The sequence below is a fragment of the Ovis aries genome, chromosome 3 (assembly GCF_016772045.2).
Source record: "Ovis aries strain OAR_USU_Benz2616 breed Rambouillet chromosome 3, ARS-UI_Ramb_v3.0, whole genome shotgun sequence".
NCBI lineage: Eukaryota > Metazoa > Chordata > Mammalia > Artiodactyla > Bovidae > Ovis > Ovis aries.
The window spans coordinates 139,245,521-139,269,302 of NC_056056.1; the positions used below are offsets into that span (position 1 = coordinate 139,245,521).

The 23,782-nt window shown below is 42.2% G+C and overlaps 1 protein-coding gene across 31 annotated transcripts in view; it reads right to left on the reverse strand.

The window, feature by feature from the left end:
• Nucleotides 1-3,278: 3,278 nt before the first annotated feature.
• PCED1B (PC-esterase domain containing 1B) overlaps nt 3,279-23,782 on the reverse strand; it is a 217,046-nt gene continuing 196,542 nt past the window's right edge. For 15 of the 31 annotated variants that reach the window (XR_009600249.1, XR_009600236.1, XR_009600231.1 and 12 more), the window contains 2 exons: nt 21,971-23,686; nt 3,279-4,291 (listed from right to left, as the gene is read on the reverse strand). The gene's annotated coding sequence lies outside the window, so the exon portion shown is untranslated. Of the gene's footprint in view, nt 23,687-23,782 lie in introns of all 31 variants that reach the window. The other 16 variants (XR_009600234.1, XR_009600232.1, XR_009600243.1 and 13 more) reach the window with 4 other exon arrangements.

Consider the following 23,782-nt stretch of genomic DNA (forward strand, 5'->3'; position numbering starts at 1 on the left):
TATTATGAATGCTCATGTATTTAAAAGTTTTTAAAGGTCTTACTTTGGGAGCGATATAGAGGTTTTCTAAAATATATAAAATAGTAGCCTATCTGTGTTTTATTATACATGATAAAGTTTTAAATTTGTATGTAGTAAAATGTAGAATTCCCTACTCTGTGATTCCTTTTAATCTTTGCCTAGAAAGTAGTATCTCATTCATTTCTCATTCATTTAATTACTGCCTTTCATTTACTTAATAAATACTGAACATTTAATATGTTCTAGGTATACATCAGAAAGCAAAATAGACAATATTTCCTACCCTCTTGGACCTTACTTGTAGAGGAAGTAGACAAGAAAACATAATTAATAAGTATATTATATGATGTGTTAGAAGGTAGTAAGTGCCATGAGGGGAAAAAAAAGTAAAGCAGAGCTATCGAGCTCAATAGTGAGAGGAGGTAGGGGATTGTAATTATAAACAAGGGAGGATCAGAGTAGAATTCATTTAAAAAGGATATTTGAACAAGATACTTAAAGGAAGTGAGTGAATAAGGCATGCAGATATTTGGGGGAAGAATTTTCTAGGTGAAGGGAATAACATAAACAAAATTTCTGAGGTCAGAGATTGCCTGGATTGTTGAAGGAACAGCATAGAGTCCACCATGGTTGGAGCAGAGTGACAAGGTGGGAGGTTAACAGGGGTAAGGGGACTCTTGTGAAACTCTAAGAAGTCTGACATTCACTGTGAATAAAATGGGAGCCATTGAAAGGCTCATAATGTAACTTGGGTTTTGACAGGGTCACTCTAGGTGTTCTGAAAATGACTGTAGGGAGACAAGAATAGAAGCAGAGTGACCTGTTAAAAGACTATTACAATAATCCTGGCAAGATGTGAGGGTGACCCGGATCATAGCGTAACAGTGGAAGTAGTAACAAGTGGTCAAGTTTTGGATATACGGTGAAGGTAGAATTCCAGTGGAAGAATGGATGTTTTCTCAGCTGAGATGAAGAAGACTATGGGTGGAAAAGAGATGGATAAGATTATTTCAGTTTTTGACATCTTAAATTAGGTGCCCATTTGATATTACAGTAAGTACCTTTTGTACATACAAACTTTCAAGTTGAGAACTTTCAAAAATGTGAACATGCATTCTATCAGTGCCAGGCATGAATGAAACTGCAGCTTGCCCTCCGTGAGCTTCCCTGGTGGCCAGCTGGTAAAGAATCTGCCTGCAATGTGGCAGACCTGGGTTCGACCCCTGGGTTGGGAAGATCCCCTGGAGAAGGGTACAGCTACCCACTCTAGTATTCTGGCCTGGAGAATTTCATGGGCTGTATAGCATGGGGTCTCAAAGAGTCAGATATGACTCAGCGATTTTCACCCTTCACTCTATCTCCTACTGCTGATGCTCCTTCAGCTTTACCATCTCCCACCTCCTCTCCCTCCTCTAGTCAGTAACTCTTCTTGCCTGTTCACTTGACGCCAACTCATATATATATCAGCTGTTGCACTGTACTACTGTACTTTTTAAAGTCCTGTACTATAAGGTTAAAAACATTTTATTTTTTGTGCTTTTTTATGTATTATTTGTGTGAAAGTATTAATAAACCTATTAAAGAACAATACTATGTGTTAGTTGGGTACCTCTGCTACCTTTGTTTGACTTAAACAATTAAACTGGACTCATGAACACACTCTAGGAACTGAACTCATTTGTATGTAGGGGACTTACTATAAATGACAATGTTGAGTACTGTACTGGACTGAATAGCATCCCCTCAAAATCAGGTCCACTCAGAACTTCAGAATATGGCCTTATTTGGAAATAGGATCTTTGCAAATGTAATTATTTAAATTACATTAATCACACTGGATTAAGATCCGTTCTAATCCTGGGACAGATGTCCTTATGTGAAGGTAAGGTGAACACACAGGGACACACAAGGGACAGTACAATGTGAGGACAGAGGCAGAGACTGGAGCAACATGTCTATAAATTATTAAGACATGCCTGAGATTGCCTGCAAGTACCAGATGCTTTGAGAGAGACACAGAGCAGCTTCTCTCTCAACGCCTCTAGCAGCCAACCCTACTGATACCTTGATTTCAGATTTCTGGCCTTCTGAACTGTGAGCAAATAAATTTGAGTTTTATGCCACCCAGTTTGTAGTAATTTGTTAGGGCAATGCTAAGTGAGCAAGTGAAAACATGAGTAAAGTTTAGGGAAAAGATCTGGACTGGAGATATAAATTTGTGTATTGAAATCATATAGATAATATTTAGAGCCTTGAAATTCAATTTCAAGTAAATGATATAATTAGGCTGGGGAAGAGATCCAAATTCTGAGCCATGGGGCCCTCAAAATTCATAGTTTGAGACGATGAAGAGGAACCAGGTAAAGAAAGTGACCAGTGCAGTAGAAGGAAAAGCAGGAGTGTGGTATTCTCAAGTTAAACAGAGTCTATTTAGGAACTTCCCTGGTGGTCCATTGGTTAAGAATCTGCGTTGCAATGCAGAGGACATGGGTTCAGTTCCTGGTTGGGGAACTAAGATCCCATATGCCTCGGGGCATCTAAGCCAGCGTGCCACAACTACTGAGCCTGTGACCCACTAGAGAGTCTGTGCACTGCAACGAGGACCCCACGTGCTGCAAATAAGACCGGGTGCAGCCAAATAAATAAACAAAAGAGTCTATTTAGATGGAATACTATCAGCTAAAACAAGCAAGATGAAAAACTGGAAATTAGTATTGAATTGATTAATACAGTGGTCATTTGGCAAGTTTCATAAAGAGAGTTTTGTTGGAGTGCTGGCAGATAAAGCCTGATTTGGAATGGATTTAGGGGAGAATGTGGGGAAAAAACTGTAAATAATGAACATAAATAAGACAAGTAGCAAAACAAAGTAATTTTGTTTTAAAAAAGAGCAGTCCAGCCCTGGTGGATCCAGGGAATTCAAAGTGGGGACAGAGTCGGTGTCCTAAGAAAGAACTATTTAATTAGACAAGAGAGATTAGGAAAGAATAGTGTAGTAGGAAAACTAGTGGAGAAAAGAGGCTGAATAACTTGGTTTACGTGAAAAACCAATAAAACTCCAAGACAAGGAGTCTGCACCATCTACGTAGGCCACCGGTGCCTACTTGAATAGCAGAGGGTGCCCCGCCTTGGGCTCCCTCTCGCGTGGGTCTTAGAAGCCAGGGCAAGTAAGTATACATGGTGAGCCTCCACGCTCCAGATGGGAATTCAGCCAGAAAAGAAGAGGACGAGAAAAGACCACACGGGGGAAACCAGTCTTTCCAGGAACTGGTCCCATTTCTTTATTTTCCAGGTCCACTTTTATACTTTTAGTTATACATAGAGATAAATGCAAGAAACAGAGTCAGGTAGGGTCAGCTGCTCTGACCCTTATCAGCATATCTTTGTTCTTACAAGGGTCTTACATTTGTTTACAATATCTTCTGGTCTGGAGGCCAATCAACATTTTATGGCCCCACCTTACTTTCTATTGATAAAGGTTAGTCGATCAGAAAACTTGTTTCCCCTTGAGATCTACTTAGTCTTAAGATAGTGATAAAGTTACATTCTTACATAGCAAGGACACAAGGATTTATAACAAAGAAAGAGTACAGTGATCTATAACAAAGAGAAAATTCATTAACTCAAAAGTCTAGTATTGCTAACATCAAAACTACTATATTTCTTTTTCTACATTCCAATCACATTGATTAACATACTCCGGTGCCTAAGGATATGGAGGCCTGGAGGCAATCATTAACTCAGCAATGAAACCCCTCACCAACATAATTTCTAACTAATTCGCTAATACTATACTAATAAATTTCTAACTTCTCAAAAGAATCTGTTTTTAGAAAGTTTAAAGCATCTCGTGCCTCTCATGGTTGGGAGGCTGTAAACAATCACATGTGGCCGGATGATCCTGTCAGGCAGGCTAGAGAGCCTTCAGAAGAGTTTGTAAGTTGAAACAGTCTTGTCACGCCCAGGAATTTTTATTAACTGGAGCTGTAAGTTAACTCCTTCTCTGAGAGAGGTGGTGGAGGACAGCCCCCCTGTAAAGTCAGAGGTGTAGGTGAGAGGATGAAGCAGTAAAGTAGGCGGACTCTGGTTTTGGGGGTAGATGCTCGGGAACAGGTGGTCTCCTGAGGCTTGATCTTGCCTTTGCGTATGCCGAGCCTCCTTCCTCATGACCTTTGCCACAGGCAGAGTTCCTCACGCTGGCTCCCGGCAGGTTAAGACTCTGCCCTTCCACTGCAATCCTGGTCAGGGAAGTAGGATCTGACATGCCTCCCTGTGCAGTCAAAAATAAACAAACAAAACAAGAGAACAACAAAAAAGAGGAGTCAAAATAGAGTTTATGGGAAAATGTCAATAAGTGGGGTCACGAGAGGGCTATTTTAAAACTGGAAAAACAACAGCATGTTGATATGAAGAAGAGAGTGATGCAGAAGAGCTATGAAAACCCATCCATATAAGAGGCACAGAGAATGAGTGATGTCCTTGGATAAAGGAGAAGGGATGAGATCTGGGACAAAACGGTCCAAAATGGTAACAAGGAACCACAGCTGGCTTCTGAGCACTTGAAATGTGGCAAGTCCTAATTGAGATGTGCTGTAAGCACCAAATACATACCAGATTTCACAGACTTAGTATGAGCAAATGAATGCAAAATATCTTGTTAAAAACTTTCATGTTAATTACACATTCAAATGATATTTGGGATATACTGAGTTAAATGAAAGGTGCTATTAAAATTATTTTCACATATTCTTTTGACCTTTTTATATTGATACTAGAAAATTTTTAATTCTACATGTGACTCACATTACATTTCTTAAAAAAATTTTTTTTTATTTTTCGGCTGCATTATGTACATGTAGGATCTTAGTTCTCTGACCAAGGATCGAACCTGTGCCCCCTGCTTTGGAAGCATGGAGTCTTAAACCACTGGACCACCGGCAAAGTCCCTCACATTACATTTCTATTGGATGAGCTACCCTATGGCCCAAGTGAAGGAACTGCCCTCCTAGAGAAGCAGGATAATTTGTCTCAAATAATAAGAGGGAAAGCAGAGTATAGGGGGAAAACTGTTGGCTGGTGAGTAGAGGGGGTGGTGGGAAACTGAAATAGCTTCAGTTTTCCCAGTGAATGAAGAAACAAGAGTGTCCACAAATTGAGTTCTATTAATTTGTATTGAAGTCACACCACTTATTGAATAAGGTTTCTTCCTCATTGACGTGTGATGCCCCGCTTTTCATAATATAAATGCGATTTGTTTGTGAGATGTCTGTTTCATCAATCTGAATTAATTGATTTAATTATTGTAACTGTTGAAGGGATTCAGAACATGACACTTCAAATATGCCACTTTGGGGTATTGATTATTTTCAGCTGAAGGCACTTGAGAAACACAGAGACATAGGGGTTCTGTGCATTCCTATTTTCTACCTAAAAGCAGGTCACAAAATTCCCCGAGAGAAAGGTGCCCTCACTGTACCAGAAGAGATCATTCATAGACTGGAAAGCAAACACCAAAATGGATCTGTATAATCCTACTGAAATAACCCTGATATTCCACAAGTTTTCCCCATATATTTCCTAGTCACTTTCTCACAGCTTATTGTCCCCTAGCCCAAACCTCTTTGTCACTTCCCCACAATTTCTTGTTTCTTTGTTTAAAAGTATACAAGTCCTCAGTTCTATTTCTTTTTCTTCATGAGACTCCCAGGTACATGCAAAAACAGTGAATACAATCTGTATGTTTTTTCCCTGTCTGTGCCAGTTTAATCCTCAGGTGCAGGCACAGATCCTGAAAGGGTAGATGAAAGTTCTTCCTCCCCTATGCTCTGTATGTTAGGATTGTCTCTATCCCCTCTTCTTTTTCACAAAAGTATATTCTTCAGTATACTTGCTTGTTATATAATTCCAAATGAAATTTTAAGATGTTATTCCAAGTTCCAAAAATTGTAAAGTAGAGATTTTGCCTCAGTTCAGTTCAGTTCAGTCAGTCAGTTGGTTTTGTCAGTTGTCATGGTGGAGAGTTCTGACAAAATGTGGTTCACCAGAGAAGGGAATGGCAAACCACTCCAATACTCTTGCCTGGAAAATCCCATGGACGGAGAAGCCTGGTAGGCTGCAGTCCATGGGGTCACTAAGAGTCGGATACGACTGACTGACTTCACTTTCACTTTTCACTTTCATGCACTGGAGAAGGAAATGGCAACCCACTCCAGTGTTCTTGCCTGGAGAATCCCAGGGACAGGGGAGCCTGGTGGGCTGCTGTCTATGGGGTCGCACAGAGTTGGAAACGACTGAAGCAACTTAGCAGCAGCAGCAGAGAAGGGAATGGCAAACCACGTCAATATTCTTGCCTTGAGAACCCCATGAAGAGTATGAAAAGAGATTTTGCCTGGCATTACTTTAGTTTAAGAAAAAGTGACATCTCTGCAATATCCTGTTTTGCCGTTCAGTATCTTGGTATACCTTTAATTTTCTTCAAATTCATTTTCTCTCTCCGCAGTTTTATAGTTTTCCTCATATAGGTGCTACACATTTCTTTATATTTCTTGGGATTTTGATTTGGTGCTTGTTACGACTTTTACAAATGTGTCCTTTTTTCCCCATTACGGTTTCTATCTGGTAAGTCCTGATGGACTGGAAAGTGCTGAACTTTTGTATCTGAAGCTTGTATTTACTCTCTACCACTTGTCAACGACCTATTATGTTCCATGAGGAAACTGAGATTAAAGTATTATTTTAATAGTTTTTTAGTTGATTTTCTGAGGTTTTCTCTATATGCAAATAAGTAATCAGCATAAAATGATAACCGTGTCTCTGTCTCTTCAATAATCACATCTTTTACCTCCTTCCTTTGTCTTCTTTCAGGGTAAACTGAACATCATTTAAACCTCTTTTAACCTCTGGGGCACATCATCATGGAGATAGCAGTAACGATAAATTACACAGGGCTGTTCTACTCCAGGTTGAAACTGCTGCCACTACTGTTAATTTCTCAGGTATCACATCTGTTGTCGTCCTCAGCTACTCCACCTTGCTTATTCTGTAGCTTCTAACCTGATAAAAAATAAATTGTTAAAACGATATGCTTAATTTTAGACTATTTTCCCATTTGGGTTGGTGGAGGGTTTCACTGGAAAGTGGTGTCTCTGGCAGCTGTTTTATGTGCAGAGACACTTTCTTGCTCACTCTAAACACTTGAAATTATCAAAAGCATGCCCTCTGGACAAAGGAATGTTCTTGTACGACTGTGTTTCATTAAAAAAAAATCACCAGGATGTGAGTTAGGAGACATGGATTCCCGGTTTATTAACTTGCAATAATTTGTCACTTGATCCTCTGGGTCTCTCATCTATCAGATGGCTATGAATAGGATATAGTATTAATATTGTCCATTTGTACAAATAGCATGTCACAGATTTCTAAACTTTTTTCACACACATTATTCATTTTTTCCTTCTAATAACCTGTAAGCGATCAGGTCAGGGACTATCATTCCCATTTTACAGATGGGAAGACTGAAGCACAGGAGACTGGGTTATACAGACTCATAGGGGACTGGTAAGATTAGCCACAGGAAGATACACAGAGAGTAGAGTCTAGGAGGTTTGAAATGCAAAGATTGTGTGGTCTTCTTTTCTCTCTGGGGAGCCAGAGGCATAATAATATCAACATGTGATGATATGCACAGAGTATCACCAACCAGAGAGGCTGAGGTGTCTGGTTTTTACTGAGGTCCATTACACAGACGGTAGGTCAAATGGTAGCTCAACTGGTAAAGAATATGCCTGCAAGGCAAGAGACCAGGGTTCGGTCCTGGGTTGGGAAGTTCCTCTGGAGAAGGGAATGGCAATCCATTCCAGTATTCTTGCCTGGAGAATTCCATGGACAGAGAAGTCTGGTGGGCTACAGTTCATGGGGTTGCAAAGAGTCGGACACGACTGAGCTACTAACACAGTCCACAGTCCACATTACATAGATGTGACTGATCAGTTGCCCATGTGGTCAGTGTCCAGGCTCCTGATCCTGGGAGACCCAAAGCCTCTGCTCTGAGTCCTGCGGCTGGTCATTCTGGTGTGGCCTGCCCCATCCTAAATCACTTTATTGGATGATCTACTGCCCCCAGAAGAAGAAAGACATCAGAGATCACCTCCCAGCAGTTGAGGACAAAGGTCAGACCTCTTGCAATGGAGGTTAATTCTTCACTACACAGGGCAGCTGACAGCTCTTTGCTTCCTATATAGTGAAGAAGAGAGCTCAAGAGCTTCAGTTCAGGGGATCAGATATTTTTGAAAGAGAGTTTGCTTTGGCTGTGCCTGAAATGCTCTGCTCTTCAGCTCTCCAAGGGAAAATGAGCTCATTGAAAAAGTCCTTAACCAATCAGTAGCACAAACAGCATACCCCAGGAGGCCTCAGTTCTCTAATCAGCGACCTGAATCACACTGAGGAAATTGCCCTTAACATGTCATCCAAATTTTATGTAGACCCAAATGTTTCATTTAAATGTAAAACAAAGATAACAGAGTGTATCTGAGTGAAATGTGCCTCTCTTCCAATCATGCTGCTCTTTCCCTAGCACTCAAAATTCAAACCCCACTGAGAAGTTACCCTACATCACCTTCCCAGCCAGCTTTCTCCCACCAGAGAAAGCCAACTCTTCTTGAAACATTTCTCTGGCACATATCTCCAGATACAAAGACTGTCAGTCAATGACAAAGAACCAACTTGGTAACAGGCCCTAGACTAGCACTGTGGAGAACACAGGGGTGAATCAGTGAGGCATCCTGCCCTCCGAGATCTGGCAGTCTAGAAAGCCAGGGAAACACACAAAAATGACCTGAGGGTGGAGGGAAAGGTGTTGCCATATAGACTTACAGGGAAGGGAAATAGCTTCTCCCTCAGAGCCTGGGACTCAGGCCCACGTCTTGTCCTTTCTAAGGCAGAGAAGTCTTTCTCTGCGACCTAGTCCTGGAACATCTATTTTTCTTTGCAACTGAAACCAAACCCTGGACCTCACAGGACCGGATACTGAGCAGGGCCCTGTGGGGCTTTTGGGCACAATGCCTTTCTGTGTCCCTCATTTCTTTGATTATAGAAAACAGTCTTCATTCAGCTTCCATGACCTTCCCTGAGTTCTAACTTGTAGATTCAACCAGATGTTAAGGAAAGGAGGGGAGGAGAGACCAGGGAGAAACAAATGGTCAAAAGCAGTCCTGGGGTAAGATCCTGATTCTCCATCAATGCATACACATATAACAATATCTTTGAGTTATTTTGTAAACACTGAAACCCCAGGTGGGAGAAAGTAATGATTAACGATGGTAGGCTGCCCACAAGTATATAGACCCCAGACCAGTTGGACCCACTTCTCACTATCTTTGTGGCTGTGTCCAAACTTGCTCTGCTAGCCACATGACAGGCCAATAAAATCAGAGAGGAGGTACTGAGGCAAGGAATAAAAGTTTATTTGGAAAGCTGACTGACTGAGAAGATGGCAGACTAATGTCTCAAAATAACCATCTTATCAGGGTCTGGATGCTAGTTTCTTTTATAGAACACAGAGAGAGAAGAGGTGAGAAAGTAAAGTAAAAAGGCCATGTGTCTTGCAAAACAGGAGGGGGTGTGTTAATTTCTTCTTTTCTGCTGCCATTCACAGGTGGGCTGGGTCAGAATGTCTCTAACAAAAGCACTTTAACAGTCAGGTAGAGGTGCAGGGTTCTCTGAGGCAGGCCATTTTGTGTGATTAAAATAACAAAAGCAACAAAAAGCAAAGATTAAAGTTAAAGAAACAGATTCAGCATGGAAGCAGAATTGGCTTCTCCCAGCAACATCTTCTCTAAACTGGGGCACACAGTTTTGAGGGCATTAGCTTGCTTTGGCTGGCAAAGTATATCCTTTTCTACCTCACCAAAAACTCTGTCTCCAAGATTCAATTTGACACCAGTGTAAAGAGAAGTTGAATTTTCAACATCAGGCCCCACTGAGGTGTTTTTTGACAAAAGCACCTCAGTTCCCCCTGTTTCTTGTTTGTAGATAAAGGCTGTAGTCTCCTTGGTCTTTCCTGAGTCTCAAAGAGCAGCCTTAAGCAGTTACTAGTTAGGGAGTAAGAGAAAGCAGAAACAAAGGAAAAGCAGTCAAGAAACAATAGTTCAATGACAAAAAGGGTCCTAGTTCCTTCTCAAGGGAGGAATAACAATTTGAAAACATATCTGAATTGTTCTTCAGGAATAAAGGCCCCCACACTCAGATGGGAGGATGGTGACTTCCTGCTAAGCACAAGTACAGAGACCCCAATCTGGTTGAAATCAGAAGGTTGATGATTTAATAAGAGTCCCAAACCATCAAACTGTTACCTCATCACCAACAACCAATCAGAAAAAAGTCATGCTCCCTGCACTCCCTCGCTCCAAATGTTCTTTTTAAAAGACCTCCCCTGAAAATCATCTGGGAGGTTGAGGCTTTGAGCAAGAACTGCTTGTTTTCCTTGCTTGGCATCTGCAGTAAATGCTGTACTTTCCTTCACTACAAACTGGTTTTGGTAAATTGGATTTTCTGTGCAGCATATGAGTGGACCCAGGTTTAGTTTTATATCAAAATCAGGCTTCTTTTTGGAAATTCCACCTAAAAAGATCAAGACACACCAATTCTATTCGCTGGAATGTGTTTCCATTGGGGGCGGGAGTGAGTTAGGTGTTCTTAGCCATGCATTTCTTCAGCTACTTCAGGGTGTCAACAGTGCCTGTGGTGGAGGGCTTAGCACACAAATGCAATAGGTCTAGGGTTGAATGTGATGCTGAAAGCCTAGCTTCTCTGTGTCTTGGTGCCAAATCAAATCTTGGAGACAGAGTTTCGGGAGAAGTAGGAAAGGATAGCTGTATTACTTTGCCAGATAAAGGGGGCCACAGCAGGCTCATGCCTTCAAAACCATGTGTCCCAACTTGGAGGAGACAGTGAGAAGTTTCATATAATTATTCAAAGAGGATGATCAGCTCATGGACATTCTTCTGACAGGTTGGTGGTGAGGTAAGTAGGAGTCAGCTTCTTCAATCTTCAGGTCCAACTGCTCTGGAGTCTACATACTTGTGGGTAGCATATCAGTTCAGTTCAGTTCAGTCACTCAGTTGTGTCTGACTCTTTGTGACCCCATGGACTGCAGCACGCCAGGCTTTCTTGTTCATCACCAACTCCCGGAGCCTACTCAAACTCATGTCCATTGAGTCGGTGATGCTATCTAACCATCTCACCCTATGTTGTCCCCTTCTCTTCCTGCCTTCAGTCTTTCCCAGCATCAGGGTCTTTTGCAATGAGTCAACTCTTCATATCATTTGGCCAAAGTATTGGAGTTTCAGCTTCAACATCAGTCCTTCCAATGAATATTCAGGACTGATTTCCTTTAGGATGGACTGGTTTGATCTCCTTGCAGTCCAAGGAACTCCCAAGAGTCTTCTCCAACACTACAGTTCAAAAGCATCAATTCTTTGGTGCTTAACTTTATAGTACAACTCTCACATCCATACATGACTACTGGAAAAATCATAGCTTTGACTAGTCGGACCTTTGTCGGTAAAGAAATGTCTCTGCTTTTTAATATGCTGTTTAGGTTGGTCATAACTTTCCTTCCAAGGAGCAAATGACTTTTAATTTCATGGCTGCAGTCACCATCTGCAGTAATTTTGAAGCCCCCCAAAATAAAGTCTCTCACTATTTCCATTGTTCCCCATCTATTTGCCATGAAGTGATGGGACTGGATGCCATGATCTTTGTTTTCTGAATGTTGAGTTTTAAGCCAACTTTTTCACTCTCCTCTTTCACTTTCATCAAGAGGCTCTTTAGTTCTTTACTTTCTGCCATAAGGGTGGTGTCATCTGCATATCTGAGGTTATTGATATTTCTCCTGGCAATCTTGATTCCAGTTTGTGCTTCATCCAGCTCAGCATTTCGCATGATGTACTCTGCATTTAAGCTAAATAAGCAGGGTGATAATCTACAGCCTTGATGTACTCCTTTCCCAATTTGGAACCAGTCTGTTGTTCCATGTCTATTTCTAACTGTTGCTTCTTCACCTGCATACAGATTTCTCAGGAGGCAGGTCAAGTGGTCTGTTATTACCATCTGTTTCAAGAATTTTCCACAGTATGTGGTGATCCACACAGTCAAAGACTTTGGCATAGTCAATAAACCAGAAGTAGATGTTTTTCTGGAACTCTCTTGCTTTTTCAATGATCCAACGGATGTTGGCAATTTGATCTCTGATTCCTCTGCCTTCTCTAAATCCAACTTGAACATCTGGAAGTTCATGGGTAGCATATAATTTATCGTTAACTTCTCCCACCTGGAGGGGGTTTCAGTTCCAGAAAAATAGCTCAAAGATATTTTTGTGTGTATCCATTGATGGGGAAATAGGATCTTGCCCCAAGGCTGCTCTTGACTGTTTCTCCCTTGTCTCATATCCCTCCTCCCTTCCTTATTTAACAACTGCTTGAATCTGCCCATTGGAAACCAGGGAAGGTCATGGAGGCTGAATGAAGGCTGTTTCCTGTAATCAAAGAAATGAGGAACACAGAAAGGCCTTGTGCCCATGATCCCCACAGAGCCTTCCCAGTATCAGATGAAGCCCTGGAGCTTTCTCAGTTGAGCTGCCATGATCTTTGGGGAGCTGTGGGAGACAGAGAGTGTGTGTTTCTAGAAAAACAAGATACAGCACTGAGCTGTTAGCAGACACTCGCTTCTCTGTTTGCTTAATGGATGATAAAATTAAGTTCAAGGGTAAAGAGAGAACTGTTTTACTTATTAAATTCCTCATTAGAATTTGCATATTAGACGACCTTTCTCAAAAGCCACAAAATGGTTTCATTTTTCTAGTAAAATAAAATGTGGTTAAGGTGGGTCTGAGGCGGTGAGGAGCTACTGCTATTATTAAAAACAAGAGACCCAGAAGCCCTGTCTCAGTCCATAAGCAAATTGTGGGCAGTCGCTTAGCTGCTGCCTCAGTTTCCCCATCTGTCACAAGCAGCCCACAGCTCTGGCCACCTACCCCATCCCCACATCAACCAGCCACAACTTTTCAGTGCTGACATTTCCCTCCAGATCAGTCTTTGTTCTTTTATTTATTTATTTTCTTTTGTCTGCGATTAACATTGCTGTGGACATGTGGACAGCTGCTCAGTCATGTCCAGCTCTTTGTGACCCCATGGACTATAGCCCACCATGCTCCTCTGTCAACGGAATTTCCTAAGCAAGAATACTGAAGTGGGTTGCCATTTCCTCCTCCAGGGTATCTTCCTGAACCAAGGATTGACTCTGCATCTCCTGTGGCTCCTGCATTGGCAGACAGATTTTTTTTTTTTTTTAATCACTGAGCTACTGGGAAGCCCTTAACATTGTTACTACTGCTTTATTTTTATTAACATTTGTCCCACTGTCTTTTCCCTTCCCTTTATTTTCAGTTCTAAGACATGGCTGACAATGTGCTTCCTTCCCAGGGCTTACATTCAGCTTTCAAGGATGAGCTGCCTACTTACTCAACCCTGTAAATGAACTGGTCTTGTTATCTAAAAACTAGGTTCCTCTCTTGGTGGGTGAGGAGTCAAGAGACACAATCAAGCTAAAGCACAGGAGAAGGAAGGACTAATTACTGCTTGCAGCAAGTAAGGAAAACACTGAGGATCTTTCCCAAAGCAGTGTCTCTTAGACAGCAAAACTGGGGAAGTGTTAAGCTAAGGGAACATCCATATGCATGAAAGGGTCTGAACAGAATTGGGGCCAAGGTCAGCAGAGTGCAGCTATAGTTGACTGAAGTCAGATGGGTCAAAAAGGACTTCCCAGGTGGTGCAGTAGTAAAGAATCTGCCCGCCAGTGCTGAAGACACCATAAATCTGGGTTCTATCCCTGGGTTAGAAAGATCCCCTGGAGGAGGACATGGCAAGTTACTTCAGTATTCTTGCCTGAAGGATCCCATGGACAGAGGAGCCTGGGCCATTTCCTCCTCCGGGGGCGGGGGTGGGGGGGGGGTGTCTTCCCAACCCAGGGATCGGACCGCATCTCTTATGTCTCCTGCAGTGGCAGGCAGGTTCTTTACCACTCGCGCCACCTGGGAAGCCAAAGTTAAGTTTGTTACTGTTACTTTGAGCAGGGAGAGAACATCTGTAGTGGTCCTGGGCCTCAATCTGAGATCGAGAGAGGGAGTTCTGGGGCTTCTGCTTGCAGATGTCAGGAAGGGAGCGATCCAGGGAGCTGGGCTTGCTGTCAGGAAGCTGGGGAATTCTCTGATGGTTATTTCAGTAGGGCAGACTAAAGGCAGCCTAAAGGTGAAAATGACAAAGAAGCACTGTCCCTACTTTTAGCTGGGGGCAAGGGTGTTTGTGTTTTGTCTGTGTTCATACTCGACTGCTGAAGGATCTTGACCATATATTGATCCATCACAATCACAGAGTAGCCTTGTCTGATGTTGCCGTTCGGTGTGGTTGTTTGCCTTCAGTAGAACAGTAAATCCTAGCTGTCGTTGTGGCCAGCTGAGAGGAACTCCAATTCCACTCCCCAGTGTCGGGGAGTGCTTTCTCCCTTCTCAGCCCGGAGGGGCTTTGTGTTGTCTTCTGCCCAAGTTCATCCCTCCCCATCCTCAGAGCTGGAGAAACAGGAAGTGAACAAAATGGAAGGTGGTGCTCACGGTCAGGAAGCAGCCGTGCCCTTGCCCGACCCTGACTGGAGATGCTTCCTTACCTGTCCATCCTGACTCTCCTAGGCTGCCTCACTTCCATCTTGCTCAAGCAGTCCTCTGCCCTTCCTTCTTTTCTCAACCTAAATCCTACCTGGACTTCCCAGGTGGCTCAGTGGTGAAGAATTTGCTTGCCAATGCAGGTTCGATTTCTGGGTTGGGAAGATCCCCTGTAGGAGGAAATGGAAACTCACTCCAGTATTCTTTCCTGGAAAATCCCATGGACAGAGGAGCCTGGTGGGCTACAGTCCATAGGGTCACAAAGAGTCAGACCCAACTGAGTACACACACAAACCCTATCCAGACCAGATAGAGACACAGAGACCAGTGATGTGGTTCAGGATGCTGACATCAAAATATGGCTCCTTCTTATATTGACTATTTTAAGCTGAAAAAGTTTGAGAAAATGGCCCAAACAGGAATGTTACTCTGAGCTCCTTCCCACCTCACCCTGCTTTCTTGAGACAGGCATAAAACTCTTATGTGAGACATCCCCTCCCTGTACCTGGAGGAGAAGAACGTGCTTGTCTCCAAAACAAGACAAAAGGATGCCAAGGAGAATCCTAACAAACAGGCCTTGCTAAGTTTCCCCAGTTACTACACTTACCTCGCACTTCTTGCCCTATCCTATCTCCCATGACTGTCCACTCTTCTCAAAGCCAGCACTGAAATACTCAAGTCCAGCTCTTTCCTCAGGTCTTCAATTCCTTACAAAGTCTTCTGGATCCCATAAAACTTATACTAAATACATCCGTATACCTTTTCTCCTGTAAATCTGTCTTTGCCAGTTTAATTTTCAGACCCAGTCAAGGTCCCTAAGAGGGCCCAGGAGAACTTTTCCTTCCCTACACCAGAGGCAGCTTTCCCCTCTCTGACTACTGCTGAAAGCTGGGCTTCTCTGTACTCAGGTCCTGTATGGATTCTCAGAGACACAGTTTTGGGTGAAAGAGACAGAGTTTATTACTTTGCCAGGCAAAGGGGACCACAGTGGGCTAATGCCCTCAAAACCGTGTATTCCAACTTGGGGAAGATACTGAGAAGTTCAATAATAGTTATTCAAAGAGGGTGTGATCAGCTTGTGGACATTCTTCCGATGGGTTGACGGTGAGGTAAGCAGGAGTCAGTATTATCAATCTTCAGGTCTAACTGATCTGGGTTCTACATGCTTTTGGGCTGCCTACCACTCATCCTTAACTTCTCCCCCCTGGAGGGGATTTCAGTATCTGCAAAATAGCTCAGAGGTATTGTTCTGAGTATTCACTGATGGGGAAATAGGACCTTGCTCCTGCGCTGTTCTTGACTGTTTCTCCCTGATCTTGCACCACACCCCTTTCCCTAATTAACAACTGTTTGAATCTGTCCTCTGGAACTCAGAAAAGGTCATGGAAGCTGAATGAAGGCAAACAATCAAAGAAATGAGGGACACAGAAAGGCTTTGTGCCCAGGAGCCACACAGGGCCCCGCTTGGTATCATAACTGTGGATGCTGCACGTTCATTATGGCCATCACCCCATAGCATAGCCCCTAGTCATTTGGTAACTGCTTTGCAAGGATATGTTTGGTTTTTCCAGTTGCAGTGTAGGTCTTAGTCTGACTGGTTCTTTTTCATCATTCATGGTTCAACTTAACTGTAACACTGAGAAAGGACTTTCCAGCCGACCTTAAGTAAAATATACCCGCCCCTAGGCATTCTCTTCTTTAGTGTGTGCACTCAGTTCAGTTCAGTTGCTCAGTCATGTCTGACTCTTTGAGACCCCATGGACTGCAGCTTGCCAGGCCTCCCTGTCCATTACCTGCTCTCAGAGCTTCCTCAAACTCATGTCCATCGAGTCAGTGATGCCATCCAACCATCTCATCCTCTATCATCCCCTTCTCTTCCTGCTTTCAATCTTTCCCAGCATCAGGGTCTTTTCCAATGAGTCAGTTCTTTGCATCAGGTGGCCAAAGTATTGGAGCTTCAGCTTTAGCATCAAACTTTCCAGTGAAAATTCAGGACTGATTTCATTTAAGATTGACTGGTTTGATCTCCTTGCAGTCCAAGGGACTCTCAAGAGTCTTCTCCAACACCACAGTTCAAAAGCATCAATTCTTCCGCACTCAGCCTTCTTCATAGTCCAACTCTCACATACATACATGACTACTGGAAACACCATAGCTTTGACTAGACAGACCTTTGTTGGCAAAGTAATACCTCTGCTTTTTAATATGCTGACTAGGTTGGTCATAGCTTTTCTTCCAAGGAGCAAGCACCTTTTAATTTCATGGCTGCAGTCACCATCTGCAGTGATTTTGAAGCCCAAGAAAATAAAGTTTCTCACTATTTCCATTGTTTCCCCATCTATTTCCCATGAAGTGATAGGACCAGATGCCATGATTTTAGTTTTTTGAATGTTGAGTTTTAAGCCAGATTTTTCACTCTCTTCTTTTACTTTCATCAAGAGGCTCTTCAGTTCCTCTTTGCTTTCTGCCATAAGGGTGGTGTCATAAATGTTTGCAAGCTCAGTTGCTAAGTTGGGTCTGACTGTTTGCGGCCCCAAGGACTGTAGCCCGCCAGGCTCCTCTAGCCATGGGATTCTCTAGGCAAGAATACTGGAGTGGGTTGCCATTTCCTTCCCCGTGTGACGTTTTCTTCATTCATTGATCACTATCTGAAATGATTTTTACTTATATATTTTCACCAGCCACCTGAATGTTAGTTGTTTATAAAAGCAACTATTTTGTCTGTCTTGTTCATCCCTATATCTCCAAGATCTATTTTTAAATATAGGATCTTCTTTTCCAATTTTACCAAATCCAGTTTAAATTATAAACTGGAAAAATTCTATACAGGGTTAAATTCCTGATTCTATTGTTTTCTGAAAAACTTAATCTGATGAGGCTGAAATGAAAATAACAACAATTATGGGGAGAGGAATGTCAAATAAAATTTTCATTTGCTTATTTAGGTCTTCCCTTTCCTGTCTAGTGTGACTTTTTATAGTTTTTTGTGGTCGGGAAGTTCCATTTTCATCAGCTGACCCTGACCTCTATATTGATTCAATTCAGCTGCTATTTATCAGGCAAACGTGTACAGAGTTCACAGCATCAAACCAGGCAGGGGCCAAACCATGGACGGAGAGTCTCTGCTCCGGAGATAAGGGGTCTTATCATTCATGGGACTCTTTACACTTTCAACAATTGATTCTTTTGGCCTTTCAATTATCTGCTTAATTGTTTAGCTTTTGTTGGCATTCAGTATCTGTGAGTGGGGAAATGGTTGCAGATAGTTTGAGATGTGAAAAATCTCACCTACCTACATCAGTTTAAATGGTTCTTGGTTGCAAAGTACTAAATATGGCTGTTCATTCATAAAAAACAATAAAATAGAACTCTCTGTACACAGAGAAATGGGTCTGGAAGGTACCCAGAGAGCTCTCTGGGAAAGAAGCAAGACTTGAAAAGGAGAGTAAAGGCTTTACCTGTGAAGTGGGAATTTTTTCCATAATCAGAATACTTTTGTATGTTATTTATATAATTAAAATGATTTTTAAAAATAAGTGCGTGAAAGGAAAATTCATGTTAAATGTCCTATTTTCAAATTCCATACCAAGCTCAAAAGTGAGAGAAGAGCTCAACTCTCAACAAGATAATACAGTTTCATGACATTCACAACCAGGAGAAAGGAGAGAAGTGATCCTGGCGGTCTTCAGTGATTCTTTTGTAAGAAGCTGTGTGTTCCCAGCAGATGTTTTATTGATGACTCATGGTCCGCATCTCATTCCCCAAGCACTTTCAGTTCCCTACTGAGACTTTCCATCTCTTTGCATTCCCCTACTCTACAAAGCTACTATCTTGTACCACTGCCAGTTTGTGACCTTTACTACTGCTGCTGACCGGACATTGATGGGAGGTCAGTTTTCATTTTTGTCATTCATCCTGCTAGCCAAGCCCCTAGGATAGGCTAAGTCACTTTAGTCATGTCCGACTCCTTGTGACCCTATGGACTGTATAGCCCACAAGGCTCCTTTGTCCATGGGATTATCCAGGCAAGAATACTAAATTGGGTTGCCATTTCCTCCTCCAGGGGATCTTTCACAACTCCGGGGACTGAACCCATGTCTCTTATGTCTCCTGCATTGGCAGGTGGGTTCTTTACCACTATCCAAGCCCCTATCCCCTCCTACAGACACTAGATGTACCCTCAGCTCTTCTGGTGACTAGACCAGGCTAAAACCTTAACTCAAGGGCGGTCAAAACATATAGCCTAGTTCACTGTCCATGATACTCTGGCATGAAAAGTCTTTCCAAACAAGAATCAGTTAGCTTCAGCCACCTAATTTCCAGGAATTAGAATTAAGAAACACCAAGAGGAGGGGCAGCTTGCAGTGAGAACTGTTCAGCTTATGTAAAAGAAGGAGGCTTTGAAGTAAAGCAGAGGCTGTGAGGAGCCATGAGCAGCCCCACTTCTAGAGGAAGCAGAATCGATGGACACATGGATGCTTTAAGAAAACAACAAAATTCTGTAAAGCAATTATCCTTCAATAAAAAAATAAATTAAAAAAAAGACAATATTGTGAGTAAGTGCGGGAAAGGCAATCAACAGTGAAAGAGAATCAGAGTTGCCTAGAGGAGCAAATCTGCAGAGAGTAAGTGCAGCAGGTTCCAGAAGACACAGAAACTCCATCATCTGACCTCCCAGAAGGCTCTTGGCATGTCCATGAGTTTCTCAGTGCAGTCTCCTCCAGCCTGGCTCTGACGCTATTCAGACCTTCCTGAAACCTGGGTGTTCTGCTTTTCTGGCGTTCTCTGAGACTTGACCATGAGGCTGAGATCACTGTTTCCTCATTTTTATAGGATTAAATATAGCATGTTCTTCATGACTTGAGGTGATCTGAGTCTTTGGAGAAGGAAATGGAAACCCACTCCAGTATTCTTGCCTGGGAAATCCCATGCACATAGGAGCCTGGGCAGGCTACAGTACACGGGGTTGCAAAGAGTCAGACACCCTTTAGCAACTGAGCATGCACGCGTTGAGTCTTATTCTTCAAATCTAGAGACCCTAACTCAAATGGTCTCTTTGCCCTGCAGGTGTCCTCTTAGCACAGAAGGTGGAATAGGTACAGCTGAGCATCATGGAAAAGGCATGGTCTTCCAAACACATTGGTCTGAGCTGCAGGCCAGCATCTGCCACCTGTGTGCTGTGGAGGCTTTGGGTAGGTTACTTACCTACTTTTAGTATTTGCCCTTCCTACCTGGAAATGCCTGTGGCTCAGGATTGCTGTCAGGCCCAAGAATGGTTTATGTCAGGAGCTGGCATGATGCCCCACACAGTGCTTGGTACAAGTTCATGCCCTTCCTTCTCTCTGAATGCTCCCCATCTTGCACAATAAAACCCCACCCACCCATTACCCTTCAGGGCATCAGCTATAGTTAAAATTGTCTGCTTCCTGTCTCCCTGGCTTCTGCTGTTTAACTCTTTTGAGCTCATACACTTAAAGAGTGAAAGCCAGTCTGGTCCTAGCCATAAACATAAATCTGAGGTCAGAGTGTGGGCCCATTTCATATGGTAGCTACCGAGAGTTCAGTAGAAGAATATGGTTGGAAGCCCGATATAATGTAATCAGTTTCACAGGGAATTGCCAGAGTTTCACAGGGAGTTTCACAGGGGACAGGGAGTTAACTTTTTTATATCCACCCTCAGTCAAGCTGCCATCAACAATTTCTGCACAAGATATGCCAAGATCAGAGGACCACAACACTGTATGTGATGAACTGTGGCACACAGCGATTAAATCAGTTTATTCCAAATTTCACTTATTCAGGATTTACAAATGTATGATCATTTTTGAACAGTGTGATTAAATATTGTAAAGATGGTGTTTAACTCTCTTGTGTGTGTTGGGGTGGGGGGGCAGTGGATGGAGGGAGTCAGTCATGTTAGGCTCTTTGTGACCCCGTGGTCTGAAGCCCGCCAGGCTCCTCTATCAATGGGATTTTCCTTGCAAGAATACTAGAGTGGGTTGCCATTTCCTTCTCCAGGGGATCTTTCAGACTCAGGAATCAAATCCACATCTCCCAAGTCTCCTGCATTGTAGGCAGATTCCTTACCACTGAGCCACCCAGATCTTAACTAGGACTAATTAAGATTTAATCTTAAAGTGTCTCCTGTATGGGGCCGTACTGTCCTGCTCCTAGACAGGGTTAAGGATTTATGGGCGAGTGACTCAATAGCTGCTCTGTCTCTCCAGAAATCAGCAAACATCTATAAAGCTTGCTGAGCTCCACCAGAGTATTACTATGTAGAAAAATATATGGTGGTATTGTGTTTATGGTGGAGCCAGATTACCCTAAAATCATAACATTCAAGACACATCTAAACATATACTCTTCCTGAGAAACTAATCTGCCTGTTTTCCCTGCTTGGACCTGTTTTTCCTGCAAGCCTTCAGAGTGGAATTTTTTTTTAAGGGATCTGTATAAATCTCTCTGGAGTTGTTCATTCTAAATTCTTTATTTTCTAGTAATCTCAAAGAAGGGGCTTTCTGTGCCCTGCTGACCTCCTTCGCTCAGAACAAAACAAAAGGAAACAGACCAGAAAACTGAGCATCCTCAGGAATCTAACTAGGCAATGTGAAATATGCACAGTCCATAAGTTCCATCAATTATTTCTTAGGCATAAAAGACAAGTGCAAGTATTCCACCAGCTTAAAGATCTGCCTTAAAAAGTACAAACTGCAGACTCAATAATTCTCTAAGGACAGTGAAATGAGGAAATCTTTTATGAAGAACCAATGGGAAAACTTGGTAGATCGTTCGTCGTCCTTCCTACCATGCACAAATTTTCCCCCTAAATACACGCTGAGTCAGGGTAAATCCCAGTTTGAAAAGACAATAACACACCTTCTGCAGGAAGTTCACTATGACTCAGTTAGACAAGGTAGAGATAAATCTAGAACCGAAAATAATAGTTGCATCCTCAAGGAACCGGTCATCTGTCATGTAACATACATGTATGTTCTGTGCTTTTGTCTAGATAGTTGAACAGAACTTGTATAAATCAGTAAAAAATGTTGTTAATTTAATAAATAAAATGATGGACTGACTTTTCAAATGGAAACCTTTTCTGTGAGAAGTTTCGTATCAAGGACAATCCAAAATAGCTTGCTTAGGTTGCAACACAAATGCCAGTACTCAAGGGGAGAATATGCCTCAAGAAAAGGTCAAGTTAAACTCAAAGAGTAAGACATGGCATATAATTACCATCTCCCCATGTGACATCTAGTTGTCACAGAACTGCCATCAGACAAGATAATAGATGGAAAGGAACACCTGAAAGGGGAAGAATCAAAATTAATGAAATTGTTCAATAAATAGAATGATGAGAATGCTGTGTTTAGCAGTGTCACACCACAAATCCAGTGTCATTATAATGTTATGCTATATAAAATCCAGTTATTTCTCATGATTAAATGACTTAGGATGAGGACCAAGACATACCATTTTCTCAATCATTTATAAGACATTTTTCTTTCATCACTGTCATCATTCAACATTGAAGAAATCACTCTGTGTTTCACAAGAGGAGGAGCCAGGAGGGCTACCTTCTAGCACAGTAAGTCCTACTGCTTCAGCTCAAAGTGTTTTCTATTTTCTTTGAGAAAAGACCCATCCTATTCCCTTTGGCTATCTGTCCTGTTCTGTCCTAGGTTTGGTGTGCTTCGTGGGACTCTCATGCCTAAAGTGATTCCCGACCTTACACATTTTCTCCTTTTCTTAATTCCTCCAGGACAGTGCTGAGCAGGTCCCAGACATTGATGGAAGTGAAATCAATCAAATATCCCATCACTCAGGCTCTCCTTTCATGATTAAGGATGTTTTCCTTCCAGAATCCTGACTCTTCCTTTTCTGTGTCTCAGGAAATGGTAACACCATCTTTTCCATCAAGAATCATTACAATGAACATAACATTTTTTTTTTCAGACAAATAACCCTGAGTTTTTCTCTGAAGTCCCTTAGTTTTCTTAGAATTCTTTTGTGTTCCTTCAAGTAGTCTTAAATAACTGAGTGGTATGTATGCCTGTTTATTGTGCTGTCTCTCTGGCACTCATCTTGTTTCTCCTTGGAGCTCCTTTTGAGCTCAACAGAGTCTCTCTGTACAGAAAGAGTCATTGTGTGGGAATAGACACCCTGCCTGGCATGATGAAGAGCTCTCAGAAAAGACAGCCTTTATTTTTACTCAGAGATTAACCTGATTAATTGTAAAGCCATCATTTTTTAAAAATAGCACCTCAAGGAGACAAACAGAATGAACTAAGTACCACTTTATGGAGTTTTAGAGTTGCAAAACATTCACAATACTGACTATAATCTCCAGAAAATTGAAGTTCAGAAAGCAGTCATTGGCCTCCAGATTGCTTTACTTCCCCTCCATTGGATCATGTAGAACTTGCCTATTCCTCCTGAGGGTCCTTGGCAAGACCTTCTTGTTCATTCTTCTCTAAGTGTGGTTATTAATTAATTAGTTCTATTATATATTAATTTATTCACTCAATACCGCCTCCCAAACCCTGCTGCTCATTCCAAAAAGGATTTAAGGTAGATTGTCATCATTCTTGTGGGAAAACAAGAGGACTGCTCTGTTTCTCGGTGTTTTTTCACAAAGCCCTTTATCCCCAAGCTGGCCTTCTGCTCCTTATCTCTTCACCCAAGAAGCAAGGCCTGGTCTTTGGAGAAGGGCCCTACTTTTCTCCTCTAAGGCAGTTTTGAAGTATCTGGTTGGAACAGTGGCCAGAATATGCCTTGCTCTCTGTCCAGTACTTCACTTGGAAGAGAAATGGTTTGTATCACCTTTGACTTTAAAATCCCATATACAAAATATCTAATTTTTTAAAAAATTGAAGAAGGACTTCCCTGGAGGTCCAGTGGTTAAGACTTCACCTTCCAGTGCAGGGGGTGTGGGTTCGATCCCTGGGTGGGCTGCAAAACCAAAATACAAAACAGAAACAAGATTAGAACAAATTCAATAAAGTCTTCAAATACAGTTCACATAAAAAAAAAATCTTTGGGAAGAAA